The sequence below is a fragment of the Amblyomma americanum genome, chromosome 9 (assembly GCF_052857255.1).
Source record: "Amblyomma americanum isolate KBUSLIRL-KWMA chromosome 9, ASM5285725v1, whole genome shotgun sequence".
Lineage (NCBI taxonomy): Eukaryota > Metazoa > Arthropoda > Arachnida > Ixodida > Ixodidae > Amblyomma > Amblyomma americanum.
This window is the reverse complement of record NC_135505.1, coordinates 62,480,581-62,498,363: the sequence shown is the minus strand read 5'-3', so window position 1 is coordinate 62,498,363 and position 17,783 is coordinate 62,480,581. Positions and strand designations below refer to the sequence as shown.

Sequence of the window (17,783 nt, the reverse complement as noted above, 5' to 3'; positions counted from 1 at the left end):
ATCAACCCCTCAACCCACAGCAAAAATATTAATCTGGATGGAGAATTTTTGTTCTTTCGCACACAAAGAGTTTTGGGGAAGACTAACATACGTAGCCGCCTCCAAGTAACTTCTTGCATTCCCCAAGCGTCTGTCCATTGTCCCCCCGTTGTTATTAACCCATATTAATTATTTACCTCAGCGTTTCTCCGTTAATATAAGAATGTTTGCAGACAACTTTATCATCACCACATTCTCAATACCGCCTATACCTAAACTGTTTTTCAAAATGGTTTTAATATTGTTCTGGAATGGTGCAGCTATTCGGTAATGATCCCTAACGCCAACAAATGCCATCGCAGCCATTTTGTCTTCGCTTACAAAACCACTCACAGGTCGCTAGCACCAATGCAGGGTTAGTCTTGGCACGCATATGTAAACAACATTATCTCGGGAGCCAGCCAAATCTTGCAGTTTCTGAAACGGAATGTGCGGAAAGGCTCGCCACATCTGCAGCGCATTGAGCCGCTTTCGATGCGTTGACATGTGGCTCGAAGCATCGACCATTTGGTCCTCCTGTGCCGCACGGATACGAGACAGCGCCTACTGCCACTGCTCCCTCTCAGTCCACCCATGACCACTCCAAGAACTACAACTTTAACGATTCCTCCGCGCAAGCAGAGCCGCAGACAGTAGGCGCCCATTTCGCGCATCATCGCCGCTACCCTCCATCATGGGAGGCGGCAGGCTCGAGCGACCTCTGACACCAAGAGGTGCAGAAATCGTTCCTACACGCTCTTTGTTGACACGGTTGAGCACCCTAAACTAGGACTTTTCAAGGCAGTGGGGGCCGCCGCCACTATCAGAATTCATTCCCCGCCAGAGGCGGCGGGAGCCGCCATTAGACTTGCACTGGCCTTCTCCACCATTGGCAAAGAAATGAAGAAGTGAACTGAAAAATGTTTCTCTTTTCGCCTGGCGTACTGAATGCTGACTTCGCTTTCTTTCATGTTGGATTTCCGATACTGCTTGTGTCTGCCATTTGAATTTCTGAATATTTCTAGGACGAATGTTTCGCTGTGTTCAATTCCCTATTTTGTGTTAGAATCCACGCCTGTGAAGCCCTTTGTTTCTCTTTTTAATTGAAGTCCAGAATATTGATTTTGCATTTTTTCATGTTGCATTTTACCTCCACCTGGACCTACCGATGCTGGCAGTATTTAATGAATAAATAAGCCGGCGGATAATATATGGCAGCATATGGCCACTGCCTAAGGGCGCGGCGTCGCCGGCTATCACATTCTCACCACAGCCCTCTCTCTCGACCGCACATATGAAGAAAGCCAACAGTCACCCTGATCTGAAGGCATTTGACCTAAAGGCTTTTGCCGTGAAGGCATTTACCTTGAAGGCCTTCATCCAGGTGCACACTGGCAGGAGTACACGCCTTGCAGGTTGCCCAAAGCCCGGGGAGAGGTGGGCTCCCTGCCACAAAGCAGGCTTCAGAGAAGTACGAACGCACGTTTTCCCGAAACCCGAAAACGCGCCTAGAACTGCTACCGCACTAAATACAACCACGTGCTACAGTAGAAACCGAAACCACGACCTGCCAGTTTTGCGCCCGGTGTTCTACGACCTGAGCTACGGCAGCGGCTGTCTAATCTAATTTCGTCGCTGTTTAAGTTCTGTGCAACCTAACCTTGAGAGTGTTCGCCAATGCCACCGTCGTCCATAGTGGTGGACTTAGTACACTCTGTATTATCAGGAATGTCAGGTGAAAAGTGATCGAACGATGGAAACTGTGCAATAACCTCTTATGGTGATACAAACAATACTGGGCTCAAATTCAGTCATTATAATAATTTCTAAAGCTCTTTAATCACGCACACAGGACCACTATGAGTAAGTGAAATTCGCTAGCATTGCATACTTTGTCACTGTCACTTTGTATGCACATGTATAAACCATGTAGGCAGTGCACGGGCGGCCATAGACGGGTATCCAGGCCTGTTTTACATAAAAACCTGAGCACTGCCTTCGTCGCACACCACCCATCAGCGCGTTTCGCATTAGTGCATAAAAGAGTTTTTTCAGAGAGAGGGTGAGAGTCCACTTGTCTAACGGTCGCTTCCAGTGCTCTCCACTCATCAGTGTACTTCGGGCACTGACCAAGAAAGTGTGCAATAGTCTCTGGAGTGTGGCATTGTATTCAATTTGGATTAGTTTCGATACCGATCTTGCAAAGGTAGTGCTTTGTGTAGGCAACGCAAAGCCGTAACCGGTGGAATAAAGTTCCTTGTCGTCGCAATAACCTAGATGGCAGATGAAATCATGAGCCGGCGTCAAGCTTAGAAATGAGGTCCGGTGGACGTCTCGAATAGATTGGTTTGGTTTATGGGGGTTTAACGTCCCAAAGCGACTCAGGCTATGAGAGACGCCGTAGCGAAGGGCTCCAGAAATTTCGGCCACCTAGGGTCCTTTAACTTGCACTGACATCGCACAGTACACAGGCCTCTAGAATTTCGCCTCCATCGAAATTCGACCGCCGCGGCCGGGATCGAACACTCGTCTTTCAGACCGGCAGCCGATCGCGATAACCACTCAGCCACCGCGGCGGCCGGTCCCGAATAGTTGCAGTGCAACTGCACTGCGGCTTCCATTAAATGCTCCGATGTCAGATCTGGAAATGGCTATTTCAATGAAAGCCCCATCAGCATGAGCTAGCCGGGCTTCGGCATCAGCATGCTCGTTTCCCGCTATTCTGCAATGACCCGGTATCCAGTGGAGCTTTATGATATGGCCGCGGTGAAAAGCCTCAGCGAACAAAAGTATAATCTGTTGAACTAGCTGTTCGCATGTAATTGGTTTAACGTAAGTTTGTATGACCTGTAATGCCGATCTCGAGTAGCAGAATATAGTTCAGTGGTGCGCGCACTGGTTACCAATATAACGGACGGCCTCTCGTATGGCTGCGAATTCTGTTGCCTTGGATGACGTTTTATGCATTAGCCTGAAACGGTGGCCTAAGGCATTTCCAAGCACTTTCCCAAGCTGCAGCAAGAGATGGTCGTCACGGATCCGTCCACAAAAACATTGGGAGTCACCATACATAAATGCAATTTATGACAGCGCCAGCTGTTTCAGACAGACTGTTGGGATCTGCGTCTTTGCTATCCCTGGAATGGTTGTACGTATGCCCAGTTCCGGTACTGCCCAAAGTAGCACCTTCGCAACCTGGTGTGGTAACGTGTCGCAAATGCACACGAAGTGGTACCTGTTGAAAATAAATTCGTGGTGGGCAGGCGCGGTCCTCATAAAATGTGCCCCATGTGGAAGTCTTGCATAGATAACCCAAGCATACTCTTATAGCACGAGCCTGTGCGCTTTCAAGCGCACACAGACCTGATAGTCTGCCCTCCGAGAGAACGGGTCCACTTATATATGAGAAGGCTGACCACCAGCATTTGGTACACGTGAATTAATGATCGCTCAGATGAATTCAAAGGTTTCCCTCGCTTATACCGCACAATGCTTGCAAATCTGTCGAGCTTTTTCTTGAGCAAATAGATGAGCTTCATCCAGGACTGGTCACGGTCTATTGTAACACCTAAGATTTGGTGATGTGTTACGTATGGAACAATTCGCCCGTCGATTGTGACCGGATACCTTGCCATTACCTTGCGTGCGAATACCAAATTTACGTTTTGTTGACGAAAGTTCAAGCCCCTGACGGCGCAAGTAGGCAGGCGTAATGGAAACGAACGCTGCAACCTTGCTTGCACTTGAGGACGCGTAACACTTGATGTCCATACGCAAAAAAAATGGCTGTGGTTTAGCACTGGTTGAACCTGGAGTGACGTGATAGCTACAGCTGGCTGAGTGGAACTCGCTCAGTCGAATTGCAAAGTCAGTCTTTCGCCGCTGCGTTTCGCTGGGCGTTCCTTCTTCATCTTCGTCCCTACACGTGGGTTCACTCTCTCCCCCCTCTCCACTCCTCCCCCACTCGGTATCGCCGCGCCGCCGGCAGCTGCCACGGTGGCCACGGCGCCGCACGCTGAAGTCTCGAAATGTTAGCGCAACGCAGGCGCGGCACGCACACCAGCTGCGTGCTCTGACGTCACTCCGCGCATGCGCATAGCTGGCGTACCGGTGGTGCCACGGCTCAGCGCGCAGCCACGCTGACCTCGCGAAGTGGCTGGCGTAGGGTAGCTATCGCTACAAAAATTCAGGGGGCCACTTTGTTGACCTAAAGTGAGGTGAGACGAAAGCCTTTAGCGCGGTATTGCTGCTTGTGTCACTGATGTATGGTTAAAATGCTGATTAAGTACACAATTGTTTTTGAATCTTAAATGCTGGAGACACTATAGGGCGTTTAGGAGGCATCCGTCTAGTTCGACGCCTTTCCGCACTCTCCAATGTCCTAGACATGGCGAACTGCCTATGATTTGGCAAGAAGTAGCGTAATCGTTAGCACGCTCGGCTGCGGAACGGAAGGACGGTGGTTCGAATCCCATCGTGCTCAAATGTTGTTTTTTTATCTAGGTGCTGAAGTGCGTAACGGAAGCACGCACGGACGAACACATGCAGTCGCGAGCATGGGCCATTAAAGGCTTTCGTCTTCAAGGACCCAGAAAGAGGGTCTCAATAAACGGTCGATATGTCTGGCATGTTAAAAGACGACGATTGTTAATTATCCCCCCGCAAGAATTATTTTATTACGTTTTGTGGCAGCTGAGTTATATGCAGACAAAAACTTCCGCGTCTTCGCGCCTCTCCCTCTCCTCTCGCACGCCAAAACGGCGGCGCTCCTCCGCCGGCCCCACTGATTTGGTCCCTTCCCTACCTCCGCCGGCTGCGGCGCGCGCGGAGTAACCGCGGCCGCGGTAGCGCGTGACGTCTGAAAGAATTTGGCGCTGTGAACAAATGATAACCCCCGGCAGCTGACGTCATTTGCAAGACGTGACGTCGTCTGCCAGGTTTTCGTGCGAAAGCCCGGCACCTCGCGTCGCCACGAGGTGCGAAAGCGGGAATTTTTAAAAATGTATTGTAAATTTCCCGCCCGCTTCTGAGGTCTCATACGCGGCATGGACGCTCGGTGGCCTATACTCTACATTGTGCTAGCATTTTGAGCCCAAGCTCAAACACCCTTTTCTGTGGCCCTTTAATATTGTCTGCGTAGGCGGATATCGACGCACTGTTCGGTAATTGTTTGAGAAGGCCGGTGAGTACGGGATTAAACCAAATTGGACTGAGCACTCCTCCCTGAGGAACACCACGAGCGACATGATGATCAGATGTGTCTCCTTCAATAGTCTCCATGTAGACTGTCCGGTTTGTCGAATAGCTTGCAATCCAACTGTCCGCCTATACCATTAGCATCGATTGCATTTAATACTGCATCGTGCCGAATATTATCGAGCGCGCCCTTGATGTCGAGGAAAAGAGCAGCACTCAACCTGTGACGGCAATTTTCATGGTCTACAGTCGATGCAAATTTAATTACACTGTCGATGGCAGACCGTCCTTTGCGGAAACCCGTCATTGTGGAAGGGTATAGACTACGTTTTAACGAAGCCATTCTAGACGGGTTAATACCACACGCTCAATCTTCTTGGCAATACCACTGGCAAGAGCTACTGGTCTGTCGGATATTAAGCCGATTGGCGATTTTCCTGGTTTCAGCAAGGCCATAAGGCGGCTGCTTTTCCACTGCTGTGGAAAAGTGGCAGAGGCACAGGACTGTTGTACAAGGTTAAGAGGGTTTCTATTACCTGCGGCCCCAGATGACGAAGCGCGCTGTCGATGATTCCATCAGGTCCTGGGGACGAATGATGTGTACAAGCAGAAAGCGCTGCTTTCAGTTCTTTAATTGTGAAGAGAATCTCCAGGCGACCGACCATTGCGGGAGGACCACATCGATGCTGCCGAGATGAAGGAGCGCCTCGGGAATTCTGCAACAGAAATCCTCCGTGACCTCTAATTCTAGCCCTTTTTCATAGTGTTAATGCGCGGAAAGTGTGTTGCTGCTGCCACAGTTGTCTGTCTGGACTCTCTAAATAGCGCTGCCTTTGCTTCTGGGCACGTCCAGAGGCCCAGAGATCAAATACATCTTTTGTCCTTCGGTATTTTTTTTCTGCGAGCCGACGAATCGCCCGAAACTGCGCGTAGATCATACCCACTAGAGCTGTGGAACTGGGCGCTGATATGCTGCGCGTTCTATCTTGCATTGTCGCAATAATACGCTGTTCAACATCCGTCGGGATAGTGAGGTTCTCACAGCTCTTCTTTAGAACATTGCGGAAGGCACTCCAGTCGGTGCAGAGTATTTTGGCATGGGGAAGACGGTGACACCACTGTAGCTGCACATACGTTGGTATGTGGTCACTTCCAAACGTTTCAATATGAGCACACCACGTTGCGGAGGAAGAGAGACGCCTGGATACAAATACCAGTTTCATCCAGTTGCTTTAGGTAGCCCCGCTCAAAATAGCGTGCCATAATTAAGTAAAAGACGGCCTGCACTGTCTAAGAACACGGCGTTCTTAACGGCGCTTCCCCAGCCATGTATGATGTCCATTGAAATCTCCTACTATTATATGCGGTTCTGAAACCCTGCCTAGCCGCAATTTTAGTCGTATGGCATCAAATCGACCCCTTGGTGGGATGTCGCCACCTCTAATAAAAATTTTGCGCCCATTCAATCTCACAGTGATAGCAACATACTCGTTCTATACTGCGTCCCGGAATTTGATGCGGAACGTAAGTCAAGTCGCGGCGGGCGCATAGTAGTACCTTGCTCAAATGCCCAGCCGCTTCAGAGAGAAAATTCTAACCGGATAGTCTAAAACGAGATGTGATATTCGGCTCACATATTATAAGCACAGGAAATCGGTACTTGGAAATCCTCTGCCTGAAATCTGCTAGGCGGCTCTGCATACCTCGAGCATTGCATTAAAATACTGCCGATCGAGACATTCCCTCGTGTAGTGATGGTGCTGACGATGGTAGAGTCATTTTTACTGACTGCTATTAAAGAGTGGCAAGCACCGGTCAATAGCGTCTAAAATTTGGACACCAGTTTAGCAATGGGCTTGCCCACGTCAGCAGTTATCAGCTGTAAAATGCCCATCAGTTGTTTAAGCATTGCCCTGGTTTGGTCATATGTTGTAGACACATCCGGCAGACACACAGGCGGAGGTCTCACAAAACTCACAATGCGCGATGGTAGAGGTGGCCACTCTGCAGAGTTCTCCTGGGTGGTTGGAATACTTGGCTCTTGCGGAGCTGGAGGCGGTGGCTTCTGCGCGGCAAAGCGGTCTCGTTCCGCTTGATGGGTTGGACTCCATTTACTAAATTCAATTTTTTCTGCCGGTTCATGTCCGGCTTCTCGAGCGATGTACGGCGATTGCTGCTTCTGGGTGAGTAGAATAGTTTCTCACCATTTTCTTCAAGGTCTTCATCTCTGTTTTTACATTCCGACATTCCCTAGACGTTAATGAGGTCATTTGCTGTTGGCACAAATTTGAGCTTCAATCGTAAATGTAGGTCCTTCGTGCACTCCACCACAACGCGGGCACGCTTTCGTGCTCGTGCACGCAGCACTTACATGTCCAGTCTTCTGGCATTTTCGGCAATGCAGCTGTCGGGGTACATAAGGACATATTGTAACAGTTGTTACACTGAAAAGGAACTGCAGCGGCTGAACGAGGGCACCAGAGAAACGGACTTACACTTCAGCGTCGCCTACTTCTAGAGGCTGCGATCTCTTTCTTCTTCTACTTCCAATCCTCGTGTCAATATTGGATGCTTCACAAAACCCACTTTCACATGAGATGGTAAGATAGTACCTCGAAGACTAGTTTGACACACCGTGATTGGCCAAAACGATGGATGTCAGTGGTGCCAACCGGACAAGATAGAAATTGCACCAATTCCATATCCTTAATCTCTATGTCCACGTCGGAAATCACATCAACATTAGTGTTAAGTCCATGAGCAAAGAACGAGCGGACACGCATGTTGCCAAAGATTGACACTGGGGAATATCTAGATGCACAGTGGCAGTAAAACACTTCGTGAAAAGTTCATTAAGTTCGTCTATACTGAGATTATCTGAAACGATTTTATCTAGGCAGGAAACTTCTCTAAACAGTGCCCAGTCGGCTAAATATAGCTTCCAGCGTCGTGGTCCTGTTTGAATGATTGACAATGCAGATGTTAAGTTAATCGGAAAAGAATGGTGATATCTCCTGTGTTTTGCCGATGACACCCCTGTTAAAATCTCTAAATACAGATGGCGAACTAAAAGACAGATCTAAAGCGCTCATTTTACCCTTGGTCAGGGAACAGCACGTAGGTTTATCAGTGTTCACTAAGCAAGTGTTGTTGCACAGAATACAATCCTCCTTAGATTGGCCTCTTAAATGAGTGTTTTCGCTTCCTTAAAAATGAGCGTTAAAATTTCTAGCTACCAAAACGGCTCTGGCAGCTGCTCTAAAAGGTCTTCTAATTCATGCGCGGTTTGTCTGAGATGAGGTTCTAGATATATTCAACACACTGTTATTGTTTTGTGTGTAAGCAGAGTGGCTACTACAGCTTCGAATTTATTCTTTAGCCCAAGCCCACGAGCTGCGACGTCGTTTCTCACTATAATAGCAACGCCACCTTGGAGTTTTTCCATCTCTTGGTCGCGCGAAAGATCACATTTCTTGAGTACATTTCTGTTGGGGTCCTAAGTTGTTTTCCTGTATACATAAGTCTACAGGCGAGAATGTGGCTAACATACCTTTTATGTCATCTAAGTTACCCGCCGTAGTGGCCCATTGGCTAAAGCGCTCGTCTACTGAGCCGGAGTACCCGGTTCCGAACCCGACCGTGGAGGCCCCGTTTCGATGGATGGAGGCGAAACGCAAAAGGCGCCCGTGTTTGGCGCGATGTCAGTGCAGTTTAAAGATCCCCAGTGGGTCGAAATTATTCCTAAGCCCTCCACTGCGACAACTCTTCTTTCACTGCCACCTTCCGCTCTTCCCTTACGGCGCGGTTCGGGAGTCCACCGAAGTATGTGAGACAGTTACTGCGCCATTTTTCTTCCTCAATTATCAGTTATTGTGATTTAGGTTATTTATTAATCTCCTACAATTCCAGTGGATTAGGAATGCCAATGTTTTTTGGGGGATATATTTCGAAAACGGTGGGCCCTGTTTCTTTGGAGCCCGTTATTGGGATTTTTAATTTTTTCGTTAAAGAGAGCTTCGCCGCCTCTGCAGCGGAGGTGAGCTCGGCGTTATGTCCATCACCTCGCTAGATGCTCTGGAGGCCGATGGAGAACCCATAGGTGTAAGGTTTGGCCTCTCCCGACTGGGGGAAGCCTTGACGGCGGCCGACCAAGACGCCGGCGAACCCTTCGTCGAGTGTCACAGGGCAGCCTTCGTAGCGTATGCCCGGGGCGCGTATGACCCTGCCTCAGGCTCACTCTGTGTGGCCTGGTTAGGTACCGAAGCCTGATGTGGTGCTCTGCCCCGTCGAATCACTGCGGCGAATTTTGTTTCGCCTGTGAACAAGGATGCGCCTTGGGGTTGTGCCCATCGTTTTTCTGTTTCCTGAAATATTACGTCTTCCTTAGTTTTAATGGTTATTGCCTTCATTTCTTCCAGGCTAAGCATGATCTTAAGAGTGTGGTCCTGTTAAGATCATGCTTAACGGTTGGCATTGCGTTGCAAACATGAGATTGGTGTTCATTGAATGCACACTTGGCACAGGTTTGGCGGCCGCGACCACTACATGGCGAAACCTCTGGCACTTGACACACAGGGAGGTATGGTCAGACTGCTATTTTCATGTAACCTACTCCTATGGCATCAGGGAACTGGCTGAAGGCGAAAGTCAGAACTAAGTGCTTTGCTGGTGTTTCCTTGTCGACTTTTCGTATTTTTACGCGTTGGACGACAGAAACATTGTGGTCTTTGGTACCCTCCAACATTTCTTCAGTCAAAGTGAGAAAATCTTTCGTATTTTTAGATTTTGCGAAAGCCTTTGATAAAGTACCCCATAAACGCCTGCCGTTAAAACTTTCCCAATTAAATTTGCACCCCCATATTTTGAAGTGGATTGAAGAGTTTTTAACTAATCGTTCGCAGTTTATCTCCGTTAACAATAAGAACTCTAACTCACATCTAGTAACGTCGAACGTTCCACAGGGATCTGTGCTTGGCCCACTACTGTTTCTCATATACATTAATGATCTGCCTTCAAACGTAACATCTAACATACGCATGTTCGCTAACGACTGTGTAGTTTATCGTGCTATTCTCACCAAAGCTGACCAATCTTCTCTTCAAAATGATATCAATGCTGTTCAGGAGTGGTGTAATAAGTGGATAATAGAACTTAACCTACGTAACAGTAATCTTTTGTCCATCAGGCGCCGCCGTAATCCTCTAACTTTCTCTTACGAAATATCAGAAGTTCCCGTACAACTATTTCAGTCATACAAGTATCTAGGCATAACAATTTCTAGCGATCTTTCTTGGAGCTTTCATGTTACTAACATAATATCGTGAGCAAACAAGACGCTAGCTCTGCTCAAACGCCATCTTCACCATCCTCCCCAACATGCGAAGTTATTAGCTTACAAATCATTCGTCAGATCCATACTAGAATTTGCATCGCCCATATGGAATCCTCATCAAGTTTATCTCATCAATGCCCTCGAATCGCTTCAAAACCGCGCTGCTCGCTTCATTCATTCATCTTACTCTTATGACATTGGCGTTTCCTCCTTAAAAACAGCATTCGGATTATCACCCTTATCGCTTCGCCATCGCATTACCAGCCTGTCTTTATTTCACACATTTTTTCACCGCCCTATTCACATCTCACCTTATATTCTTCCCCCAGCACGCATATCTTATCGCGCCAGCCATCAATTACATGTTGCCTGCCCACGCTCACGCACCGTCACTTTTTCTAATTCCTTCTTTCCTCGTGCAGCCGCAGACTGGAACGGCCTTCCAAACAACGTTGCCATCATCACTTGCCCAAGTATTTTCGCTGAAAATGTAAAAACTTTCCTGTTATTGTGAATCTGTGCTTTTAATTGTTGCCACCCCTTATGTAACACCCCTCTTCTGGGGCCTTTAAGGTAATAAAATGAAATGAAATAAATCACGTTCACAAATCATACCTTTGACAGTGTTTATAGTTTGCAATACTGAGCTTTCTCTCGGATCTGGAGTAGTATGGCATCGTTTTCCAGCCTCGAAACTTTGTACCCAAGGCCCAATGCATGAGTCAGTGATTTGGAAACTATGAAAGGAAGGATGATGCTCGCTTCCTTCCCTGTTACTTTGCTATGTGCCCGGTGGTATATTCGGAACATTTAACTTTTTTCCAGACCTGGGCAGTGGCATCGGTCCGCCGTCGAATTTGAGGGCGATCATTGGTTGCAGAAAGGGAAGCCATAAAAATTTTCCATTTGGTCACGGTGGCAGCCCAACATAGGGACGGCACAAGAACTTGCAAACAAGTCTTGCCCACGCCAACTGTGCACTCCAACTATAACCTAATATGGCGAAACGCAGGATAGTTAGCAGCACAAGGTCAACATTAGCCGCCAGGAAAAAGGAAAAAAACAAAGAAGGAATGAGACGACAGGAAAGAAGATAGGAAGATACGACACAAAGAAGATAGCAAAATGAAAGATGAAGAGGAGGGCAGAGAAAGGCGACTGCAGAACGTCCAGTTGGGAGAGTTGGTATATATGCATCTTTTCGAAAACAGCGCGAACGACGTCCGACAAGAACAAGAAGGACACAAGACGAGAGCTGACTCTCAACTAAGGTTTCATTAGCAACACCTGGTGCTTATAAAGAGAGAAACATACACAGAGTACATCACATGTTACGCTAAAAGAGATAAAACATGAGGCAGAGAAGCACGTGACGCTCAAAGGCCACCAAGAAAAGATATCTCTGTCATTGAGAGTGACTGACGGTTTGCTGACACACTTTGGCCCTTGACTGATATAGAATGCTTCCATCACTTTTCGCGTAGTCTGATCACAGTGCGTGTACAGCACCTTTGTGCTACGCCACATGGCTGTGCATTTTTTCTTCTTCTTTGTCATTACCTCACACTTTATACAGTTGCCCACCAAGTATGAAATTCATTGTTGTTTTTGTTGTTTTCTAGATTATTTCTGTGCTCTTGCAACCTTTTATTTAAGCACCCTCCTGTCTGCCCAATGTACCGGGCTCCGCAGGAGAGTGAAATCTGACACACAACCCCTTTGCGACAAGCGACGATCTTGTCTCTGTGCGTGGTGCCACAACCTTTCGTTTTTTTTATGATTTCCTCTCCCTTTGGATCGCCGGACATAACTGCTTTAGTTTGATGGGAGCTGATATAGCTACATTTACTTCATAACGACTTCCCACATTTTTCAGCCCATGCGTGATGCGATGTAGTTAAGGAAGAACAGCAACTTTTTTCTTCTTTCTTTTTGGTTGTCACGAGTCTTCTTTGTGTCCTGATGTTTCACCCACTAGAGAAAACGAGAGCAGGCCTCTGTTATCGTGCAACTTGGGTACCCGGCAAGCCTGATCTTGGAGACTTGAGACTGCAAACCGTCGCTGAGAGCATGGTGACAGGATCTGTCATAGAATTACGAAGGCAGGAACAGATAATGCCGTTTTTAACAATTTTTGAATGACTTTAATGGGAACTAAGGAGCGGTTTGGTTGATCTAGGGTTGTATTTCTAGCAGACTTGATCTGGACCGAACAGCAGGCGCAAATCCAAGAACTGCAACTCATCATCGGATGGTGTCTCACTGGTGAACTCCAGCCCTGCTCCACATTTTTTTTCACCTTCAAAATGTTAGGCATGCGCGATGCTAAACGATCACGGTCGGTAAACACCAGGTAGCCGTCCACATAACTCACGGACTTAAGGTGCAGTGCCGATAGTTCCCTCTCGAGGTCCCTATCTACGTAAATCACAAAAATTTCGCTAAGGACCGAGGCGACGCTTGACCCGATACACACTCCTGCCTTCTGTGAATAAAGTTTGCCCTGCCAACTCACGACAGTCGAACACAGGCAAGACCGGAGTAGCTTTAGCTGTATCTTTTCAACTCTCAGCCCACACTTCGTGACGAATGCTAGCTCATCGTTATCTTCTGTAATACATAATTTTACACGTTTCAAAAGTTTGTCATGCGGTAGGCTGTAAAATAATTTTTTCACGTCGATACTGAAGGCGACATGGCTTCCTGGGTTACGATCCTTCAGGAAAGAAACAAGCGCAGATACAACCCTAGATCGACGAAACCGCTCTTTAGTTCCCATTCAAGTCATTCAAAAATTGTTAAAAACAGCATTGTCAGTCCCTGCCTTCGAAATTGTATGACAAAATCCTGTCACCATGCTCTCAGCGACAGTTTACACTTTCAACTCTCCAAGATTAGGCTTACCGGGTACCCAAGTTGCATGATAACAGAGGCCTGCTCTCGTTTTCTCTAGTGGGTGAAGCATCAGGACACAAAGAAGACTCGTGACAACCAAAAAGAAAAAAGAAAAAGTTGCTGTTCTTCCTTAACTACATCGCATCACGCCTGAAAAATGTGGCAAGTCGTTATGGAGTAAATGTAGCTATATCAGCTCGCATCAAACTAAAGCAGTTATGTCCGGCGATCCAAAGGGAAAGGAAATCATCGGAAAAAACGAAAGGTTGTGGCACCGCGCACAGAGACAAGGTCGTCGCTTGTCACAAAGGGGTTGTGTACCAGATTCCAATACCCAACGGAGCCCGTACATTGGGCAGACAGGACGGTGCTTAAATAAAAGGTTGCAAGAGCCCAAAAATAATCTAGACAACAACAATGAACTTCCATACTTGGTGAGGCACTGTAAAAAGTGTGAGGCAATGAAAAAGAAAAAGAAAAAATGCACAGCCATGTGGCGTAGCACAAAGGTGCTGTACACGCACACTGATCAGACTACGGGAGAAGTGATGGAAGCATTCTATATCAGTCAAGAGCCAAAGTGTCAGCAAACCGTCAGTCACTCTCAATGACAAAGAGATAGCTTTTCTTGGTGGCCTTTGAGCGTCACGTGCTTCTCTGCCTCATGTTTTATCTCTTTTAGCGTAACATGTGATGTACTATGTGTATGTTTCTCCCTTTATAAGCACCAGGTGTTGCTAATGAAGCCCTAGTTGCGAGTCAGCGCTCGTCCCGTGTCCTTCTTGTTCTTGTCCGACGTTGTTCGCGCTGTTTTACAAAAGCGACTGCAGATTTCCTTTTTTCGGGTCAGGCCGGAAGTACCGTCTGCGGGAAGCTGGAGCCAAAGTGGTGTATTGCCTCCGCCGAGAGGCCTTAAAAGTCCAAACGCTTGTCATCGGCTCAATCGCCAGGATCCCCTTTGCTCCCGACACGGCGCTGCCAAACACGGCTAAACGTGGTTGCACGGGTCCGTGGTGGCGCTCTGCTCACCATCATCCCCGTGCGGGGATGTCCCTGCGGATGCTCGGGAACCCGTGGCGTCGCAATTCCTCAACATCTGCATGTAGCACGTGACCATGCGGAGGCTTGTTTTTTATAACACAGCGTGAGATATTCCCGTAAATGCAGTCAACTTTTTCTGATGTCTTTTGCGCCTTTAGATTACGCTGACAGCCCTGTTTAGCTCATTGTATTCAACCGCTGCATGGACTGCTAAATGGGTAATTCTAAAATTAAGATGTCATTTCATTAGACTTAATACAAATGCCTCTTAACTACTACGGCTCCACCCAAGCCTTTATTTTTATTTATGCTGTTCAGAGTTGTTATCGCATTTGAGCGTGCACAGCTTGTTATTGTGCGCTTTATTTCCATTATTTCATGTTTTTTTTGCCTGAGGAACAAAGTTCTTTTCTCAGAATCATTATAACTGCACCGTTTAGACTGTCTGTTTCTGCATGCTTAGCGTTTAATAGCTTGTCTTTTCCGCGCCACATCCGTCCGTTCGTCAAAGAAAAAATAGACTCAATATCATTATTGTAAGCCCTGTGCATTAAATTCACCTTCATTACTCAGGCCTCATCATTTCTAATCTGTGTAATATTCCTGAATGCCCCGTCTTGCGTGTGCCAATAAAGCCAGCTCCGATGGTTCTCAGTCACGTTGTTATTATTAACACGATTCCAGCGGACACAGAGGCCACTACGCAGTACAAGCAGCGGCGATAGTTTTCAGCCCATGGAAGGCTTTCAGGACACCACACCAGCAGCGGCGATAATGCGACATAGCCTGAGAACGCGGCGGCGTAATCTAATCAGCCGGTACTCACTTTAAACGCCTTGATAGGAGGACAATAGATCATATGCCACGTGAGGGCAGTAGTGGCAGCCATACGGTGATTGGAACGCTTCCAAGAAAGCAATAACCGCGCGTGGTTCAGTGGAGAACGCGCGACTGAAAAGTGTATACACTTCCTAACATGCGACAATACCAAAGGAACATGTTCCTTATTGAATGCTCTTCTCGTATGCCACCGTGAAACATTACCCTCTGCATTCCTTCTTGACGTTCCGGGTATAAAGGATTACGTCATGCCAACAAATAAAATAATACTTCTGTACTGTACTTTTTATAGGTGTACACATTATAGAAAAGAGCCATTCGAGCTGCACGCAAGGTATGGTTCACTCAGAATGTTGCTGCGCACAGGTGCCTGAAAATGGAGTAGGCACTGCTACCCGTTAGCAAAGAGAAAGTGTTCTTGGCGCTGCACCGGCGACTGCGCGTTAATAGCGTTGCAAGACTTTACTAAAGCCTCGCAAAAGCAGCTTTCCTCGATCGCGGCAACGGCGTCGACAGAGTCAATAACACCGGGACGGGAGACCGCAGCGGTGGCCTACTGGTTTTGGCATCCGCCTCGCATGCGGGAGTTGCGGGGTTGTATCTCTACTGTATAGCCGGTAACTATAGGTGATACAATTGACGCAAGCCTTACCCTGGCCAGGTGCTCGGCTTAATTGGCGTGAAATTCTTCGGAGATGAGTCTTTGGCCCTGCCTCGAGTATACGAAATTACCTTGTGCGATGGCGCTCGTGGCCATAGAAGCCCTTGAGCCATAAAAATTCATCATCAGTATCTGGATGCAATGAAAAATAAAGTCTGAAGCATTTAAATGCTACAGCAAGAAAAACTTTCAACTTATTCTTTTTGACATCAGTTACTCCTTCAAAAAGCTGTTTTCTATGCATGAAAAATTTCACAAAAAATAGTCGTAGAAGCCGACGTCGAGATGCACGTATAGTTCACTCGCCACTATAAAAGTGGCAGGCCGTCGCGGAAACAAGCAATCACATCTTATTAGTTATCATTAGTGAAATTATCAAAGTATGGAACGAACGGCATGGTTAACAAGTAGCAATCGCGTAGCACAATTCAGCGAAATGATCCTGCTGAATTGGCAATTAACGAGTAGGGCATCGTCACCTTGTCAGCGTTACCAACCCAATGCGCGCACAACTTGAAACACATAGTCTAAAAACGATCGCGCTTACGGAAGTTGAGAAGTTCTCCACAGCTTCAGCGATGGACTCCGCTACACGCTTCAAACTCTTCAAACAGGAAATTTCGCTACGCACAGTCATGGTCAAAAGTCTTAACGCCAAAGGCTTTTCGCTTCTACCCCATAACAGAGCCATTACGGCACTATTAAAGACCGAATGACCTTGAAATTCTAGCAGAAGGTTTCTTCTTGCGGTAGAGAAGCTCCCTGCTTGAATTGGGTTTTGAATGATCCGCTACACGGACCTGCAGCTGAAGGCAGTGGCCTTAAGACCTTTGACCAATACTGTACGCTGCCCTTCTGCTCACTCACCGGCTGCGCCTTTCCGGCGCGAAGCTGCTGCTCCCTGCAGAGAAAGACGCCGGGGCTTCCGCGCCGGTCCAGTGCTTCTGTTACGCTGGCTGCGCACTCGGCTCGCGCTGTGTGAGTGGTGGGAAGGAGAGTACAAACGACGCTTTCAGCTGTTACTCGACAGGCGAGCCAAGGTCGCCTTTGAACGGGCGATCGACAGCACTGCGACGGTGCAGCCGATAAGAAGACGTTCCTGGATAAAAGAGAAGCGCTTGGGGTTTTTTGCAGACTAGATGTTTCTATTCTGTTCATTGCTTACGAACATGGAAGCAATAGATGGCGCATCGACGCGCAAACCCGGTGTCGCCAAAAAAGTGGAAGCGTCACAAAACTTGTTATAGGTCTAAACGCTGTGACGTAATCAAGAGAAGGAAAATACGAAACGTTAACCAGACAAGACGGAAGCCAACAGTCACAGAAACGAAGGAGCTTAAGGGATGTTTTTTTTTTCAGGTTCATTATTCGCAGATTAAGACAGTAAATATTTTACATATAATTGATTAGAAAGCGGAAGAAAAACAACCAAAAGTCGCCTGTGGGATCCGAACCCACGGCGTAATCTATTATTTTTAAAATAACTAATCTTTTAATCTCCCAATCACAGACACCCCAAATAACATAAAAACAAACAGTGCATCCCTATGCTTCTTCGTTTCAGTGACTGTTGGCTTCCGTCATGTATGTCTTAACGAGCTCTTCACTTCCTTTCCCAAGTGTGCTTAAATGTTAACCAGTAATAGTACTATCACAACCGCACGAACTGAATAGAATGAGAATAGAGTTAGAACGAAATTGTAATAGAATAAGAATAGAATTAGAATGAAATTGGAGTAGAATAGGAACTGAATTGCAGTTGTTTCCAGAAAGAGAGAGAAAACTTTATTGCAACGCAAT

The 17,783-nt window shown here is 47.2% G+C and overlaps 1 protein-coding gene across 3 annotated transcripts in view; it reads right to left on the bottom strand.

Annotated features, from left to right (window-relative positions):
* The window catches only part of LOC144104939 (acetylcholinesterase-like), an 82,094-nt gene extending 65,086 nt beyond the window's left edge, over nucleotides 1–17,008 (bottom strand). For 2 of the 3 annotated variants that reach the window (XM_077638168.1, XM_077638170.1), the window contains exon 1: nucleotides 16,851–17,008. The gene's annotated coding sequence lies outside the window, so the exon portion shown is untranslated. Of the gene's footprint in view, nucleotides 1–5,750; nucleotides 5,865–16,850 lie in introns of those variants that run through there. The other variant, XM_077638169.1, reaches the window with a different exon arrangement.
* Nucleotides 17,009–17,783: the final 775 nt, after the last annotated feature.